Raw genomic sequence first — 17667 nt, forward strand, 5'->3', positions numbered from 1 at the left:
GTCGGTACGTCAGCAAATTAAGTGGTTCAGGCATTAACAGCTGTTGGGTACAAGGAGATTGTAAGAAACAAGAGCACATTTTTGATAATGGAGAATCATTTCTCCGTTATCCTCATTTATTAACTCGGCGAGATTGCTAGAATTTCTCTCACAGCTACAGTATGAGAGACTTTGCAAAGGCGTGCCAATCCAACTAACAAGTTAAAACGGCACGCGTCCTGTAATCCTGCAACTCTGCTAGAGAGTTGACTTTCCCTGCACTGAACTGTTGTTTCGCTGTCCTATGCAACATACTGCACGGACACGGGAAAACTGAGTTGACAGCAGTCAACACCACTTCCCTCTCAGAAATTTCCTTACTGTATCGTTATATAACTACGGAACTACTAGACTTACGATATTCCACTTCAGCAAGTTATTGGATTCTTGAAGCTGACTACAGTACTGTACCCACTCATCGGGATAAGCCCACCTCACATCCGAAGGTACAGTACATTGATGCAGATGTGGGAGGGAGGGAGGGAGGGAGGAACCAAGAGATACATTCCTGTCTTTTTAGCCCACGGCACGAAGACTCAAGTCCAGAAAGAGTTTCTTACGTCGAACAGGAAGCTCACAAGGGAGAATTGAACTGGCTAATCCTGACATCCCAGTGAAAGAAGATGTAGCTCTTGGTGGTGATCTGCCTTATACAGTGTGGAGGAGATTATACCGCACCAAAGTGAGAATGCCACGGTGCAAGGCAACCAAGACAAGTTCTTTGTTTCAGATGCAGATATCCAGTACGAGTTCAGCGCTGTCCAGGATTCCAACCACCTGCCCATGTGCCCCTGACCCGATCATCCATGCACAATAGAAGATCTTCTTCAAGCAACTTCAGCAGCTGATTTTTGAAAGTTCTTAGCCTGACCGCACATGGAAAGACGAAAATGTTATAACAGCAGCTGGTGGACCAAAGTTCATGTAATTTTCTCTTTAGCTCACGAGCTGGAGAAACAAAATTTCGAATTGAAAGTTAACCCAGCCACAATAACGGATCTTTAAATGCCACTGTAAGAGTTCATAAAGAAATATATTTTTAAAAATCAAGCTTCCAGAAGGAAACCATAATCCAATTTCATCGACTGGAAGTGCTAAAAACTTTCAAGCTCTTCAGACCTTTACAATAATGAAAATACCAGCATTTCGCACCATTGTTCCAGTGGACTCATCAGCTGGATTGCTACACCTTTCCAAGACGCTGATGGCTAATGTGCCGTTGAGACACCACTACAAGTCTTCTAAGTAGGAAATGCAATATATTTTAAACAAATATAATTTATTTATTTTTACTTCACCAACTGGAAATTTGCCGCTTAGGACACACAGTATGCAGAAAACGAATGGTTGATTACAATAATAATGCTCTTGCCTTTGCGTCCCACTACTTTTACGGTTTTCGGAGACGCCGAGGTGCCATAATTTAGTTCCGCAGGAGCATTTTTACGTGCCGGTAAATCTACTGACACGAGGCTGACCTATTTGAACACACTTAAATACCACCGGACTGAGCCAGAATCGAACCTGCCAAGTTGGGGTCAGAAGGCCATCGCCTCAACCGTCTGAGCCACCCGGCGAGTTGATTACGTAAGTACATTTGACATATGTTGTTTCATCAAGAAGTTTAGGAAATATGGTTCTTCAGGATTTGAATGTAATATTGCAGGCAGTCACTGAAACTTACCTTATTAATGCCTGATCGAGCGTCAATATAACAGTTAAGTTTGAAATATACGGCATTCACCTTTCAAATTTATTGACGAGCAAAGCAGCTAATATTTCAAGTAAGACAAAAATTATGGCTTCCGACTGAGATAGCTAAATACTGTTCAGGAAACTCAATCGTCAAAAATTACCAGTGTTTCGCCCAAGTGCGGCATGGGCTCATCAGTTGAATACCTCACTTTCCCAAGACACTGGCTGACTAGGATGCCGGTAACGACACAACTGCAAGCTATACATGTGATAAGCACAATGCAGTGCCGACGTAACAGGGAGGGATTGCATCTCCACTTGCTATATGTGCCCTCCCTGGCTAAAATGACCAAAAATATAGCTTCCGATTGAGATAGCTAAATATAGTTAAGGAAACTCAATCGTCAAAAATCACCAGCAGTTCGCCCAAGTAAGTTTTCCTCAATTGAATTGTTTATTTCAGAAACCACCTAAGTGACACTTTTATCAAAATTGAGTTTTTGACAGGATTGTACTATTCGGAGATAAATACATTGTTTTTAGTAGAAACAAACCATATTCCATACAAGCAATGCTGTTAGGCAGCTGTGTAAATAATGCGTTTATTTCAGAAAGAACCTAAGCGCCGTCGCTTAGGTTCTTTCTGCGGTAAATTCATTCCACCACTCATGACGGTTGGTGGCCCTGTTAGGATAACCTGTTTTGTGACTCACACAGAAACACACAGTTGTGCGTTTCTTATTGAATCTTTGTGACAGAGGTTAGTTTGAGACGATTACGCATAACTTCCCTGTCCGTGGCCACTCTTTTTCGCCTTGTGATAGTGATTTTGGAAGTATTAAACGGCTCTTGAGGAAGGTGGTCAGAATTTATACTCCAGATGAGTATGCTGAGCAAGGCAAGTGTGTCTGGACGTTTTACCGTTTATCATCTTACCTCATACGATGTCTTAGGTTTTAAACATTGGTGGCCTATATCGTACAGGAGAATAACAAACTCTAATGAAACATCAGGCAGGGAAGTACCAAGAGAACGTGAGAAGCCATTCAAGGTTTCTAGTTACAAACAGTTTCTGTACTATAAAGATACTTCAGGACAATTTGTGGCAAAGGCGTTTATTGGAGGATTTTCATCTACTTTTGCACTACTGAAAACTGACAGCCCACCTGAGCTACCTTTCGAGAAGGGAAAGCTAAGTTGATTACAATAATATTATTAAAGGGATATAAAATTATTGAGCAAGTAAAAACATTTTGTGGCCTATAATAATTTAAAAACTTTTAATGAGTTCTGCACAACGCAATTTTTTATTTTAGGTTCCAATCAACAAAACAGGAAGTAGAAGAGTTGACAAAATGAATGGACTACACCGTTGGTTATGAAGACTTATGACAGCATGATTCAGTGGCCAACAACTGAGAGAGAACCTGCCGGGGATATGCCAGAGGCTGAATAAAGCCAGAAAGGGTTTTACTGTTCCAATTTGTATTTTGTGGTTCATTAACTGATGTCTATTAAATTTTGTATGAATAGAACGGTGTTATTTAGGTAACCTTTCATCTTAGAACTTGCACAGATTAATCAATTTGCTGTTTTTTAAAATAATTGCTACAAAAATGAACAGGAAAAGTTGTTTATTTCAGAAACAACCTAAATGCAATGTTTTAAAAAAATTATTTGTGGCATTTAAAAATGTTTAAATCTTATTTCTTGTTTACTACACTTTTCTAGCACATTAAAGTTTAATTTAAAAAATTTAGAAGGAGATCAGACTTCAACTTATGCTCCCACACAGTTTTTTTTCTTTTTCTCAACAGTTTGAAAAAGTGCACTTAGGTGGTTTCTGCAATTAGCGATTCAATTCCGGTAAAGGTTGTGCAATTCTCACAGATCATTACATACAATAATTCACGAATGGACCCATTAAAATTCCGTCGATGGTATAAATTGCATTACAGTACTAGGTTTCTTAACATTTCTCTGCTGATTGTACACACTAGGAAAATGGGTCTATTAATTAAACAAATACATTCCAAGGTAAGCTATTAGTTACAGATTCTAGGGAGCAGATTCTTCTTTTAAAGGGCAAAATAATGAGGATTTCAGGGACTTGTTAAAATTTACGAAAGAATAAAGTACTTGATGCAATTATATTTATGTGAACTAGGAAATTACTATTCCGAACGTAACTTTATTCTTTGACTTCAAAGACAATGGTTTTCAGAAAGGTGAGTGCAAAACATGGTACTCATCTAATGAAATCGTACTTTTATTTGATTTGTAAAGCTGGCCGTGTACGATATACAGTAATAGAGGTATTTTATTAAAATACTAGCTGTAACCTACGGCTTCGCTCGCGATTTCGTAAGTTGATAAAAAATAATTGTTCCTCGGTACTGCACTAAGACATTATCTGAAAATCCCTAAAGTATGAAAAGTAAGCGAAAAATTGCATTTCATTTATCCCAGGTCCACGTTTGTGGCATACCCTTTTGGGCTAATATGACCAAGCTACTGGCAGAGCTAAATCTGGAACATGCGACATGGAACTCTACATGTGAGAAAGAGTCCTCTTTTAAGTCAATAAAAAAAAGCGTTTCTTTATTTCTAACGGAGATTCCAAATACAAATTTTCACGTCTGGAACATCTTAGTTTTTGAGATGTAAGTATCTTCATAAAGAGAATTCAGCCCCTTCTTCACTTATTTTCGATTTCTAGCTTAAGTTGATTTTCCAAAAACAAAATGTACGTGTTCCTTTATTTTTAAAGGAGATTAAAAGTACCAATTTTCACGTCCGTAACATGGTAAGTTTATAAGATATCTGTAGATATACTCATTTTAAAAACTGACCCTCTCCTTGGCTGAGTGGTCAGTGGTTATGCATTCAGTTGACAGGGTTCGCGGTTCAATTCCGGGCTGAGTCTGGGAATTAAATCGCATGTGATTAATTTTTCTGGCTCTGGGACAGGTTGTTTGTGTTTGTCCCAACACTCTCCTCTTCATATTCACTCAACACACCACATTACCAACCACAACAGGAACACGCAGTATTAATTACCTCCCTACAAATAGGGTAGGCGTCAGGAAGGGCATCCAGCCGTAATGCAGGGTCAAATCCACATTTGCGACACAGTTCGCACCCGCGCCCCCGCAGGTGCGGGAAAAGCGGTAGAAGAAGATGATACTCATTTTTAATTTTTTAAAATCATTTCACCCCCTTAAGTGGATTTTCCAAAGTAAGTGCGTTAATTTATTTTGAAAGGAGATTCCAAGTACCAGTTTTAACGTTTGTAACATCTTCAGTTTCTGAGATATATGTACCCTCGTATAAACAATTCAAATCCTTTCTCACTTCTTTTCACCTCCCCTTCCCCCAAATCACACCTTAGGTGGATTTTATGAAAACAAAAATGTGTGTTCTTTTATTTTAAAGGAGATTCCAAATACCAATTTGCATGTCTGTAACATGTTAGGTTTTTGTGATATGTTGTAGATAATCTCACTGCTGTAAGAATGCTGGAGCTGACGCCATGGTTACGGCAGTTCATTTCTTTTTCTTTATCCGATTCCTAGAGCAGGGGTAGTGTGGTGCCAATATCTCCATAACGGTTGGTTTTAGTGTCTTAAAGCATGGTTTTCGGGCCTGTAGGGCTTACCGAGTTTTGTTCTTTGCGTCAAGAGGATTAAAATGAGCTTTGTCTCGTCCTTGTACGACAAATTCGATTTCGCCTATATTAGCCTATTATTTTTATATTTTTATAGCTCCCCTCGTCCCCCCCGAATTGTTTTGAAAATAAAATACAGTCCATGTTACTCACTGGCAATGTAGCTTTCTATAGGTGAAGTAATTTTTAAAATCGGTTCATTAGTTTTTGAGTTTATCCGTTACAAACAAATATACAAAATTTTCCTCTTTATAATATTAGTATAGATTTTACTTGATATCTATGTAGTTCGTTGAGGTGCTCGGCACCTATTCTGAAGGTTGCGAAATCGAATCCCTGCGCACCGGTTGCCATTTAAGAGTGCCTAAAATGGGAAGCTCGTGTCACTAGATTTATTTCTTTTGAAGGCAATATTCTAGTGCTCTAATGTGTCTTTAAATATATAGCAATTGAAGGGAGATAAACTTTTAAGTACGATATCCGAAAAATATTACCAATATTTCGGCCATCGAAGAAATTGGAAGGAGAAGATGGCGTGGAATGACATTAGTAAACGAATAAGTTTGAGTGGCGTTTATAAAAGTAAGGAAGATCACAATGTGAAGATAAAGATGGAATTCAAGAGGACAAACTGGGGCAAATATTCATTTATAGGAAGGGGAGTTAGGGATTGGAATAACTTACCAAGGGAGATGTTCAATAAATTTCCAATTTCTTTGACATCATTTAGGAAAAGGCTAAGAAAACAACAGATAGGGAATCTGCCACCTGGGCGACTGCCCTAAATGCAGATCAGTATTGACTGAGTGATTGATATTGATTGAACCGCATACAATCCATAACAAAACCAATTTGCAACATTCAGTTTTTTAATGTTTTCTTAATGTCACAGATAGATTCATAAAACAATGCCATACATATTTTATGCAGTAAACAAGCGTAAGAGCTCCTTATGAGGATCACCTTAAGTTATCTAGGTGTTAATATATTTTGAAAAATGTTCATTGGGGTAGTCATATAAACGGCATTGTAAATAAAGGGTACAAATCTCTGCACATGGTTGTAAGGGTATTTACGGTCTGTAGTAAGGTAGTAAAGGAGAGGGCATATAAGTCTCTGGTAAGACCCAACCAGAGTACGGTTCCAGCGTATTGGACCTTAAATCAGGATTACTTGATTCGAAAACTGGGAAAAATCCAAAGACAACCAGCTCGATTTGTTCTGGGTGATTTCTGACAAAAGCGTTACATTATGAAAATGTTCGAAAATTTGGCCTAGGAAGACTTGGGAGAAAGAAGACGAGCTGGTGGACTAAGTGGTATACTCCGAGCTGTCAGTGGAGAGATGTCGTGGAATGACATTAGTAGACGAATACATTTGAGCGATGTTTCTAAAAGTAGGAAAGATCACAATATGAAGATAAAATTAGAAATGAAGAGGACAAATTGGGGAAGATATTCGTTTATAGGAAGGGGAGTCAGGGATTGTAGTAATTTAACAAGGGAGATGTTCAATAGATTTCTAAATTATTTTCAGTTATTTAAGAAAAGACTAGGTAAACAACAAATAGGGAATCCGCCATCTGGGCGACTGCCCTAAATGCAGATCAGTGGTGATTGATTGATTGATTGATTGATTGGTTGGTTGGTTGGTTGGTTAGTTGATTGAATGATCGATCGATTGGTTGATTGATTGATTTAGATTTTAAGTGACTCTTGATGCTATGAGCTTACTCACGGGACCTGAGGAATCCGAACCAAAGGGATTTTGCTATTATAATCAAGTGTCTAATTGCTTATCAGTGGTATGAGCCACAATCATCTGGTAATAATATCATTCAGCCGACATGAACGCTTTCGCGTGTTTCAATGAAATGAAATGAAATGAAATGGCGTATGGCTTTTAGTGCCGGGAGTGTCCGAGGACAAGTTCGGCTCGCCAGGTGCAGTCTTTTTATTTGAAGCCCGTAGCGACCTGCGAGTCATGATGAGGATGAAATGATGATGAAGATGACATACACACCCAGCCCCAGTGCCAATGAAATTAACCAATGACGGTTAAAATTCCCGACCTTGCCGGGAATCGAACCCGGGTCCCTTGTGACCAAAGGCCAGCACGCTAACCATGTAGCCATGGAGCCGGACTTCAAAGAAATAGTTTACCATGAAGTAGTGTGCAGAATAATAGAAATAGCTTCTCGTATGTGATCATTTTACTCGGCATTATTTCTTGGACTTGAATAAAATATCATGTATTGTCTGACTTTCAAGAAGAACTGGAGATTTTTGAAATTCTGCATGAAGTAGAAATAGCTGGAGAATGTTGTAAAATAAGAAGAAATGAACGACTCCTATCGTATGTACATAACTTAGCAAGAAAGCGAACGATAAGGAGAACCTCGCGCTCGATGGGTAACGGTCACTAATTGGCACAATAAATTGTACAAAAATTGTCCTTCCCTAATGGGAGACAGGGTGACGTGTACCTTCAACGATTGTCATCTGCTTGTTGCTGCTGGTGCAGTTTCTTGTTTTTCGTTCCCGTGGCTTGTCTGGCGCATGATAACCTGTCACGCAAAGGCGAGCGTGGCCTCTACTTCTTCTTAATCTGCTGTTGTACTGTTGAAGGAACGAACTGGCTACTTCGCAATTCTGTTCGTATATCGCGTTCCTCTCAATACTCTGTACAGCAAATGATATGGTGTTACAGGCATACAAAAATGTGTGGCTTATGGCAGTAAATTCTACTTGCCTGTACAGCGTTTTCTGGCCCACCAAATTTGCAGTAATACATTCTCCTCATTATTAACCCCTAAATAAATTCTCAGGTTTTACATTCCGCATAACTTATCGTAATACATTGACAAATGTTCTATAAATCTCGAGTTTCTATAATAAAATAATATGAGAATGGTTCGCATATCGGCGTTGAAGAAACAGTATCTCGTATGTCAAAATGCTATTCCTATCCATTATTTTCCTTAAGACGGGTCATGTCTCCGAGCAGTGGCGGCCATAAGGACCCCGCAGACACCGCAGGGTGAGAGGGCCCATGGCTTATGAAGGGGCCCATGCCTGTTTCTTACTTCAGTAGCTGAAGAGTGATTTTACTCATTGATAGAGGTACATCGTCCGCCTCTGTGGTGTAGTGGTTGGCGTGATTGGCTGCCACCCCCGGAGGTCCGGGTTCGATTCCCGGCTCTGCCACGAAATTTGAAAAGTGGTACCAGGGCTGGAACGAGGTCCACTCAGCCTCGGGAGGTCACCTGAGTAGAGGTGGGTTCGATTCCCACCTCAGCCATCCTGGAAGTGGTTTTCCGTGGTTTCTTACTTCTCCTCCAGGCAAATACCGGGGTGGTCCCTCACTTAAGGCCACGGCCGCTTCCTTCCCTCTTCCTTGTCTATCCCTTCCAATCTTCCAATCCTTCCACAAGGCCCCTGTTCAGCATAGCAGGTGAGGTCGCCTGGGCGAGGTACTGGTCATTCTACCCAGTTGTATCCCCGACCAAAAGTCTGAAATTCCAGGACACTGCCCTTGAGGCGGTAGAGGTGGGATCCCTCGCTGAGTCTGAGGGAAAAGCCAACCCTGGAGGGTAAACAGATTAAGATATATAGATAGATAGAGGTACATCACACAACACGTCTTATTTGTATTACAGACGGTTACTCCAAACTTTGGCCGTCGTAGTGCAGATTTTTTTTGCGTCAATAGGAGTACGTTAGTCATTTCTGAAGGAATGTGGGTTTCTCTGCTTATTCCAATAAAAAGCCTCCCTTGCTGCCACTCACGACAATGAAAACGGCTTTTGAAGTAATTAGCCAGTTCTGAGAACCCAGTAGTCAGTGAAGATACGGTAACAAAGACAGCCTCCTTATGTCTAAATACTGAAGTTTCGAGTCGGTTTACATCTCTCGACAGTCAGTGTAGCTAAGTAGGCCTACGATGGATGGTTAAGTTGTAAACTGTTTGGTCCTAGGAACGAGATTACTTCTTGATATTGTGACGGTCAGCGTGTTTTGGTTACAATAATTCGAATATGCATCGTGTGTGTGTGTGTGTGTGTTTGTGTGTGTGTTTGTGTGTGTGCGTGCGCGTTTGTTTGTTCGTGCCATATACGTGTATTATGGTAATTCCTTCGGATTTGGAAACAAAATTGTGTAAATAATAATAATAATAATAATAATAATAATAATAATAATAATAATAATAATAATAATAATAATAATAATAATAATAATAATAATAATCTTCTCCTTTATCTGTTTACCCTCCAGGGTCGGTTTTTCCCTCGGACTCAGTGAGGGATCCCACCTATACCGCCTCAAGGACAGTGTCCTGGAGCTTCAGACTCTGGGTCGGGGGATACAACTGGGGAGGATGACCAATACTTCGCGCAGGCGGCCTCACCTGCTATGCTGAACAGGGGCCTTGCGGGGGGATGGGATGAAATGGCGTATGACTTTTAGTGCCGGGAGTGTCCGAGGACAACTTCGGCTCGCCAGATTCAGGTCTTTTGATTTGACGTCCGTAGGCGACCTGCGTGTCGTGATGAGGATGAAATGATGATGAAGACGCACATACACCCAGCCCCCGTACCAGCGAAATTAACTAATTAGGGTTAAAATTCCCGACCTGCCGGGAATCGAACCCGGGACTCCTGTGACCAAAGGCCAGCACGCTAAGAGCCATGGAGCCGGACGAGGATGGGATGATTGGAAGGGATAGACAAGGAAGAGGGAGGGGAGCGGCCGTGGCCTTAGGTTACGTACCATCCCGGCATTTGCCTGGAGGAGAAGTGGTAAACAACGGAAAACCACCTCCAGGATGGCTGAGGTGGGAATAGAGCCCACTTCTACTCAGTTGACCTCCCGAGGCTGAGTGGACCACGTTCCAGCCCTCGTACCACTTTTCAAATTTCGTGGCCGAGCCGGGAATCGAACCCGGGCCTCTGGGGGTGGCAGCTACTCACACTAACCACTACACCACAGAGGTGGACAATAATAATAATAATAATAATAATAATAATAATAATAATAATAATAATAATAATAATAATAATAATAATAAATGTCGTTGCTGTACATTGTAATAATATACAACCTTGTACTACTGTTTAAAACTGCAACGTTCCTTATCAGGAAACGAGGGGCCCATTTTCAATAATTGCGGGGGGGGGGGGAGGGGAGCTTCCTAGCGCCGCTACTGTCTCCGAACCACATAGCCTATGGTTATGCAGTCCAACAGAACAAATTGTGTTGTTTTCATTTTCCTGTGCGAAAGTGTAAAGGAAAATGAACCATAAATACATGACATTGTATGAGTGCCTAAATACCTGTCGTAAACATAGATTTCTACAGTACAGTACAGCTCGGTAAGGTTCATTTTCCTTTACACACATGCATAGGGAAAAGAACTCAACGAAAATAACCAATGCGCTGTATATACATATGTGGCTGGGAGGCGTGACCAGTCTTAAGGAAAATAATGGAGAGGAAAAGCATTGGGACAAAGGAGGCATTGTTTGTTGAACGATGATATGCATATTATATCGAATTTCATCAGTTTTTCCTCTCTAGTGTACACTCCTAAGACTAGTCAGTTACCATGAATGTTTTCCAAGTTTTAGAATCTTCAACATTCCGCTTCACAATCACATAGTGGTCTTTCATGACGTGGTGCATGAACGAGTTTCGAGGTCTTCCGCACGAACATTCCACTTCGATGAGACCTTCCGCTATCGTCTGCATCAGGTGTGAGTGACGAATCGCATGGCTCCACCGGGAAAGGCGTAGATTCCGGATTGTTATAATAATAATAATAATAATAATAATAATAATAATAATAATAATAATAATAATAATAATAATAATAATAATAATAAGTCTATTTGCTTTACGTCCTGCTAACTAATTTTACGGTCTTCGGGAACACCGAGGTGCCGGAATTTAGTCCCGCAGGAGTTAATTTACGTGCCAGTAAACCTACCAACACGGGGATGACGTATTTGAGCACTTCAAAATACTACCGGAGTGAGCCAGGATCGAACCCGCTAAGTACGGGTCTGAATACCAGCGCCTCAACTATCTGAGCCTCTCAGCCCGGTAGCTCCGGATTATTAGTAGCAGTGATCTTTTTTGTTTAACTTTACAAGGACTTGAACATTTACGTGTTTTTTTTTTTTTTTCAGTCCAAGAGATTCTCAACCTTTTACGACAGCGCCACATTTCATATGCTTCCAGGCGTTTGATTTCTGCTTGGTTTAAGGTCCAGGTTTTTCAGTCGTATAGTGACACTGTCTAGATGAAAGTGACTGGCATCCTAATTCGAAGACTATGTTTGTACACAGTATTCGATATTTAATGTGAAGTTTTATTTTCAAAGTTTACGTTATCTGCGCGTGAAATTTCATTATTTAACTATAAATTAGCACTGTAATTTTAAATATCGCCATTGCACATAGAAAAACCGCTATGTGACAATAGTTCGGCTTTGAAATCTGACCAGAAATGTTTTGTCATCTAAGGTTCATTACTGCATGAACTAAATCGACGAATTTTGAAGATGCTGATTATTATAAACAAATTGTTACACGGTGTTATAAAGTTATTGTTACCAAAACTAGCACATGCTAAGCCCAAAGTTTAAACTTTCATTAACTGTTTCTTTACACTTCCATCTGGCAACTGACACTCACGAGCCCTCATCGGCTATATTCACTGTTACTCGGCTACTAGTGCCGAACGCATCGTGTCGTCGCAAGTCCCACTCACCTTTGATGTTTGAGAATCTTGGATTGAAATGATTAATTAAGCTAGTGTATTATTTATTTCTATTTCGTGTCTCAGTATGTTATACATCCTTTAATTATAGACAAGACATTTTTTCCGTTCTTGTAGGGTATGCATTCCCGAAGATCCCGCGCGAAGAGTTGCTTTCTCTCAATCTGAAATCTGTAGCTTGAGGTAATCAGATGAAGTTTGTTAAAACGTGAACGTGAGTCCTTTTTGAGAATTTTGGAGTGAAGCTATTAATTAAGCTAGTGTATTATTTAACTCTAAAGTGGTCATAAATAACTTGGAGAGCTCAGTATGTTCTGCATGCTTTAATTATAGAAAATTAAATTATCACTGAAACACTGAAGCAGTGATAGCTACATGTGACTTCTGCATCTTCAATATTATATGGTCCACTATTATGACGATATGACAATATGAATATTGGCTTTTTGTTGTTGTTGTTGCTATTTTGCTTTACGTCGCACCGACACAGATAGGTCTTTTGACGACGGTGGGATAGGAAAGGCCTAGGATTAGGAAGGAAGCGGCCGTAGCCTTAATGAATGCACAGCCAAGCATTTGCCGGGTGTGAAAATGGGAAACCACGGAAAACCATCTTCAGGGCTGCCGACAGTGGGATTCGAACCCACTATCTCCCGAATGCAAGCTCACAGCTAAGCGCTCCTAACCCCATGGCTAACTCCACCGGTATGAATATTTGTAAGTAGATGTATGCCTTTCATAATACAGTGTGTTTGAAAAAGAATTCCTTAATTTTAAGTATAAATTTAATGGGGAAATTAATGAAAACTACATCAGCGAGTGCATACCATGAAAGAGAGTTCTTTCAAGTTTTGTTTAATGTTAAGAGACTTCAACCTGGGATCCATTTGTTGCCCTGCACACGTCGAGACGGTATTCCACTTCTCGCCACGTATTCACCAACATTTCCGCCGCGACTATTCTTTCCCGTAAATGATTGGTGTCTCGGATCTTTTCATCGCACACAACATCTATTATGTGGCCCCAAAAGAAAAAGTCCAGTGGGGTTACGTCTGGGCTTCGTGGTGGCCAAAGTACTGAGTCAGCCCTGCCTATCCACCTTCCTGAAAAGCGAGTGTCAAAAGCCGCACGCACATGGTTACTGTAATGAGGTGGGGCGCCGTCTTGTTGGAAAAACACAAGTCCCTTTTCCGCCTCAATATCGTCCATTTGTGGAAAGACGTGCTCTGTCAACATTTCATAGTAAATGTTTATTGTTTTTTCTACAAGAATGAAAGGACCTATCACACGATCTTCCATCAAACCGCACCAGACATTAACTTTGGGAGAGTCAAGTTGATGCTGAATAACTTCATGTGGATGTTCTGCCCCCCAAATTCTGTAGTTATGACGATTAAATGCTTTTTAAATTAAAAAAAATGACATCATCATCAATTCTGTGTAGAAAGTCAACAGCTAACTCATTCCTTTCGATTTTATCAATACGTTTTACTTCGTGTAAGAGTTGCAATTTGAAGAGAATAACTTAAGTCATTTACGTACACAGTACCATTAGGCACTCCTAATTGTGTGACTTCCCCACTCGGAGAACAATCATCAAACGAGAAATGCAACCATTCAAGCTAAGGGCGCCAATCTTTAAGTTGAAGACTTAAAGATAAAAATTTATAATCAAGCTTGGACGGACTCTTATCACAGGGGTGGGGTGATAGTGCACTAATCATTAAGCAGGAGAATTAAAAATCAAAAGGCTAATTAAGGCAGATTGATTAAAGTGAACTAAAAAAATATTATTTATTAGATTTAATATAAATGACGACGGTTTAACGAGAACTGAATTTAAATAAAAAAAGAATTTAACAAAAAATTGAATGACTCTACTTCGCGAAAACTTGCAATATCTTTAACTCGTTTGCTCACCATTTAGTCTTGTTCTGCTGGTCCTTGGGAAGCTTCCATCCTTGTAGCGGGAACATCATCGGTCGTCTTTGAGATCTCTTCATCTGCAGCTAAGTACCATTCCTGCCTTGCAAGTTGCACCCACCACTAATTGGAAGATGACTTCAAAACTAACACTCCCTATTATGCTTTATCCCGTATATTGGAGATAAGCCCTAAGTCATAGTTAAAAGAACCACCTTGGGTTATTTGGAGAGGATACTCAATTAAGAATCCTTCCAACTTTACTGAAAATGTTCTCTGAAGTTTCATTTCTATCTAGATTAATACTACCTATTGATTTAGACTGGTTCAAACCGGTCTTGTAGCCGAGCTGTACGTACTTCCTGATGAGAGTGGCTATACACCCCTCATTCAGAATTTCTAAGTACCACGTCGTGGTAAATGAAGTAATTACTGTAGAATACTACTGCAGAATCAAACGAAGAATAATAAGTAGCAGGTCACGTCGAAGATCCAAGATGCAAGATGCAAGAAGAGATGAAGCCAAGAGCTCCAGCATGCCCTTTTATAACCTTCACTGGTGCTAATTACAGGTCGCAACACGTGGTCCAATCAGATGACATGTCTCTCCCCACTCCAGATATTAGAGTTGACGGGTCTTAACTCTGATATTAACTGTTCTTCTATTGGTCCATTCTCTCAGTATCCATGGCAATATGACGCTCCTTTCAAAATATAGGCGTTGAATAGTTTGAATAATTCTGGTCGAAATACGGTAGCTTACGTTAGGACGCGTGAACACGTGCTCGCTTTCCCAGAACTTGGTGTCTAAATTAGTCCTTTCTCCCTCCTCGGTGATGTGGCACGATAGCGGAAATCTACTGCAAGTTAATTTTAAACAAATGTCGCAAGAATCTAAGTGAATATTAGAATATTCAGCCCTCGTTTACAAGTCGTAGTTACAAAGTAATGAAATGATAGTGAGCAAATGATTAAACATGAATTATAATACAATTACATACCAAAATAAATATCATGACGTTAAATTTCTAAATTAATTACACATAATAAAATTAATATAATTACACTGTAACATCTGGAACGTTACATACGCCCCCATGAGTTCTTAACAAATATCATATGAGTTGAGAACTCACACACTTACTCCCACATTGACTTGAAATACCTCTATTACCTGCCCATAACGAGCGACATTATTTTCATACAATTGATTATATCTCACTCTTTCCATCATATCTCTCTTAGACTGCTTACCATTGCAACTGTCTGTTATTTCAGTTCATCTTGAGGTATAGCTGCTAAATTATGCCCAACATGAGCAACTTTTCACTTTTGTAAAAAAACAAGATTATCCTAGAAAATATAACATAATATATATACAATTTCAGATTATAGACTCTGCCGAGTGTCTATCTGTCCTTTTACTCCCCACATCTCTCCGACATTCTTTGCCAGATAGCAGTAACACGTTCTCTTCTAATCTTTTACATTAGAAACATGTAAAACAAATAATACCAACAATTTACACTTTTATCACTCTTTCGAATGTTTCAACTTTATCTTGAAGCAAGATGCAATACACTTCACTCGAATACACACGTGATTTCAGCTCACGGTAAAATTATTGCAAGTTAGAAATGCACATACGGAAAAATTAATTATTTGCCGTCGTCAGCTTTAATTAGCCTTCTGTAACATCTCAGAAAACAAATATATCAAATTTCATGGCCTCACATACGGAAAACAGATGATCGATCGTCAATGAGCAAGCGTAAATCTACCGTCACACAAACACCTCCCTTGTTTAAAAACACAACTAGGAAATACCACCACAATAGAGACGTAAACTCATCCCGCTCGAAGTCTGACATAACAAGTAGCAACTTCCCCGAGTTACTGACCTATATCTCACAATCCGGTTCAGCCACCTCACACGACAGGTATCTCCGCAAACTACTAATGTTATATGAACCATTCATTACGCTCTCGCCATCCGCTAACTTGTAAGCACAGGGTCCTAGTTTACGATGTACTTTATACGGGCCTTGATATAACAGAAAAAATTTCTTAGTTACCTTATCCTCACTATTTGACAACATGGGAACTCTCACCAAAACCATATCACCTACCTCAAAGTTATCCAGTACCTTACGTTTCTGTTGCCTTTTACGTTTATCTCCAGATTTAATCAGGTTCTCCCGTGCCAGTCGGACGTAAAATTCAGCATTACGAGGCGGTTCCTCAGGCAAACCTAACACTCTCACTAGTTCATTCTGAGGCTTACAACCAAAATGAACTTGTGACGGCGTCAATCTCGTGCTTTCATGTTGAACTGCATTGATCCATGTCTCTATGCGGGATAAATGAGCCACCCAGGCTGTATGCTTATCGAACACTAAGCATCTAAACATGCGAGATAACTCTTTCATAACGCGCTCACACATATTGCCCTGAGGGTATCTAATAGATGAATGAACCTGTGTAATACCTAGCTCTCTAATTATGGACTTCCATTTTTTCGAAATAAATTGCGGTCCACTGTCTGATAATATTCTAAGAGGAGTACCTAATTCAGGGACATACTTCTCTTTGATTATACGACTACAAGATTTTCCAGTGGCTTTTCTCATACCGTATAATCTGACCAATTTCGAGAAGGCATCAATAATGACTAAAATATATTGGAAGCCGAACTGTCCCTTTACCACAGGTCCAAATAAATCAGTACACACCAAGTCACCAGGTCTTTCTGAGATTACTGCCTAACGAGGTCCTTCTAAATAGCGGTTAGGAACTTTGCTACGCTGACACAGATCGCAAGTGGAAAGAATTTTTCTTATATCTCTTCCCATCTTGTCCCATATAAAATTCTGTCGGATCTCATACAGAACTTTATTAGCTCCAAAATGTCCTAATTCCTTGTGGATAAACCAAATCAATTCCACACGTAGCGCTTTGGGTACACAAATCCCCCAGAGATCCTCGCCACATTTCCTGGCTAGAAACCCGTTAACCAGTTTGTACGTGTGCCTACCATGCAACACAGTGAGCTGCTCTCCTCCCTGAAGTACAGACAAAGGTTCCCGACATTCTTCGTCTACCGACTGTTCAACCAATAGGTTACGTAGTCTATTTAGAGCAGTTTCATTTTCCTTAAACAGACATGTACATATAATAATGCCCTCACGTGGCTCTAGAAGGCTACCTTCTTCGCTCAACTTCGGATCACGTGACAATAAATCAGCAAGGACATTATTCTTTCCCTTAATGTGAGTTACCTTAAAATCATACTCTTGTAGGGCGAGTATCCATCTACTAACTCTGTTAGACGATAATTTACACTTGGATACAAAAGAAAGAGCATGATGATCCGTCCTAATTTCAAATTCGGTACCTAAAACATACATCCTAAATTTACTCAGGGAGTATACGATAGCTAGGAATTCAAGTTCCGTTATAGTATAACGCTTTTCAGCAGCACTTAAACCTCTGGAAGCTAAAGACACAATCCCTAAATTACCATCATCATCTACTTGACATAGTGCACCAGCGATACCACAGTGA

Source organism: Anabrus simplex, chromosome 7, assembly GCF_040414725.1.
Source record: "Anabrus simplex isolate iqAnaSimp1 chromosome 7, ASM4041472v1, whole genome shotgun sequence".
NCBI classification, from domain to species: domain Eukaryota; kingdom Metazoa; phylum Arthropoda; class Insecta; order Orthoptera; family Tettigoniidae; genus Anabrus; species Anabrus simplex.